The following is a 2,853-nucleotide window of genomic DNA, read 5'->3' on the forward strand; positions in this document are numbered from 1 at the left end:
TTTCTGGGGATTAGATCTGCAGCTTTGTTTAGGTTGTCAGAAGTTTTCATAACTGAAAAAAAAGGCCAAATATGACTAAACCTAACAAGATGACTGTGTCCGATGAACTCTACTACATATAATTCAGTTTTTCTAAATACCACTTAGTAGCCCGAAACAAGTTTATCATAACTCTCTTCTGCCTCTTAACACTCTGATGCCAGTCAACAAATTAAAATAAAGCCACTTCATCAGCAGAAATGGTACAGGCACAGGAAGTATCACACAGTTTCATTTTATGAGACTGCTGTGTTCCTAACTTGGCAAAATTCAAAACTTACATATTTCATGTCTAATTGCTCCCATAGGACTGACAAGGATGTTCACCAGCAAAGGTGGCCGAGACATATGCCAGTTATATAAACTCAGTGCTAATTCATTCCTCCCTCCTCCAGCTTAAAATCATAACCCTTTTTAAGATTGAAAAAAAAATAGGTTCACATTATTTCTGATTTTGTGCTGAAAGTGAAACTTTCTTGATGTGTTAAGTCCAGCCTTTTCAAGTTAACACGATTCTAATTTGCATATATTTGCATCAGGTACATTATAGTGTACGTGTGGTAAGTTGAAAATTCATTCTTTCATATTGTAAGGACACTCCAGTTTTTAATCAGTTTTATCTTTCATGAGATGCCGGTCCCGAGTTACCTTGCACAATTAATTGGTGGTGCCGGTAGGTAACACCACTCTTGGCATGGTGACTCGTTAAGGCTTCAACTGTTCAAAAAGGGGAAATGCATTCCTCTTTATTCTTCATTAGTTATCTGTGTTGTGCTATTTTTGTATCCAGCCTGACCACTAAGTAAACCCAACCAAAAGGAGAGAGTGAATCAAATGAAGTACCAGTTAAGGGCAGGTTTCAAGAACATAGAGATCTAGTTCTGGTTTCCTCAAGCGTGTGCTTAGTTTTCATTTTGAGTCAGTGTTCTGTGGAAAACTTTGACATTTGAAGTTGCAGCAGGTACAGCAGTTTAGCCTGTTCATTTCGACTCTTGACTCATGGTTTTCAGTCCCCACCAAATGGGAGGAAAGTCTAAATTCCCCCTGATGTGTCTAGGACACGTCAGGTTGTGAGGCATGTAAATAAAATCTCACAGGGGTTTTGATAGAGAATTCTTAGAATAAGTCCTTTTTTTGCATTTGTGAAATTAGAATTTGAAGGAAATTGGGATTTATCTCGAATTCAAAATTTGGCTTCTCGGTGGTTGTGACCTTGACTAGTTGTAAAGCTTCTTAATGGAACAAGTAGCATGTTGGGCTTTCGGGTGTAGGTTAACACCGACTCTCTTGATTGTCTCAGTGGTGGGTCTTCCTGTAACTAGACATAGAAAAAAATAAGGCCAAGAAGCGTCTCGGGCCTCCTGGGAACCAAGTAACAGGAAAGGAACTGAGAGTTGTGTAGAGACAGCCACAAACCCATATCTGGGCTCTCTGGGATGTCATACGATCATGATGTGATTTGCGAGCAAGAAGATTCCTATTCCTCGAGTCCAGTTCTGGCTTTCAGGAGCTGACATGTCACCTGCTTGTTCACAGTGCCCTGCTGTCACTGTTCTTCAGCTGCCGGTGTGTCTCCTCCAGAAGGCCACCTTCGGTCCCCTTCCTCAGCTACACCAAGTGCGCCTTTGTGGTCCCATAGCGTCTCGTGTGTCTCGTGACTGTCATATTTGTCATACTGTGTGATGAAGTGGGAAGTTGCTTATCTCTGCTAGGTTGTCTAGTCATGTTCTGAGCCTCCCTCATCTCTGATTTCCTGTCCCCTGACTTATCTCTGTGCTCTTTAACCTTTGATGATCCTATCAATTGCTTTTAATTGAATTTATTTTCTGTACTCAAAACTTCTTCAAAGAGAGAATTAGACTTAGTCCCCATTTTCTCTGTGGAGCAAAGCTCTGGGGCCAGATTCTCTCAAAGGCAATGGATGTTGTCAAGGATGTGGAGAGCAAGGAAATCTTACTTATTGGGGGTGGGAGTCTACATTAGCACAGGCACTGTGGAAAACTATATGGACGCTTCTCGAAAAATAAAAACCAAACTACCATATGATCCAGCAATCCCTCTACTACAAGTGTATCCAAAAAAGATGAAGTCCTCACACAGAAGGATAAGGATGTACTCCACCCCCACCATGTTGACAGCTGCTGTAAACCTGCTTGTTCACAATATTCTGTTCACAATAGCCATGTCATGGAATCAACTTGCATGTCCTTACACAATGAAATAATATTCAGCCCTAAAACAGAATGAAATCCTGACATTTATGACATGGGTGAACTTGGAGGACATCTTGTTAAGTGGAATAAGCCAGGCACAAAATGACAAATGCTATATGATCTCACTCATTTGTGGGAGCTACCAAAGTTGCTCTCGGAGAAGTAGAGGGTTAATGGTGGTTATTGGAGGTTAGGGGTGGAGGGGGTAAGGGGAGATGTCAGTCAAAGTATACATCATTAACCATTAGGCAGAATCACTTTCCAGAGCTCTACTGCACAACGAGGTGACTACGGTTGGTGACATATTGTATTCTGGAAGAATAAACAGTGGATTGTGGTCCCACCACAAAATGATAACTATGTGAGGTAATGCATTTGCTAACTAGCTAGAGTTCACCACTCCACAAAGTATACACACTTCAAACACCATGTCAAACATGACTAAAACGTACAATGCTGGGTGTGGTGGCTCACACCTTTGGGAGGCCAAGGTAGGAGGATTGTTTGAGGCCAGGAGTTTGAGAGAAGCCTGAGCAAGAGTAAGACCACATCTCTACAAAAAGATAGAAAAAAATTAGCTGGACACGATGGTGCACACCTG

This window comes from Otolemur garnettii, unplaced genomic scaffold, assembly GCF_000181295.1.
Source record: "Otolemur garnettii isolate 467f Iridium unplaced genomic scaffold, OtoGar3 scaffold00054, whole genome shotgun sequence".
In the NCBI taxonomy this organism is placed as follows: domain Eukaryota; kingdom Metazoa; phylum Chordata; class Mammalia; order Primates; family Galagidae; genus Otolemur; species Otolemur garnettii.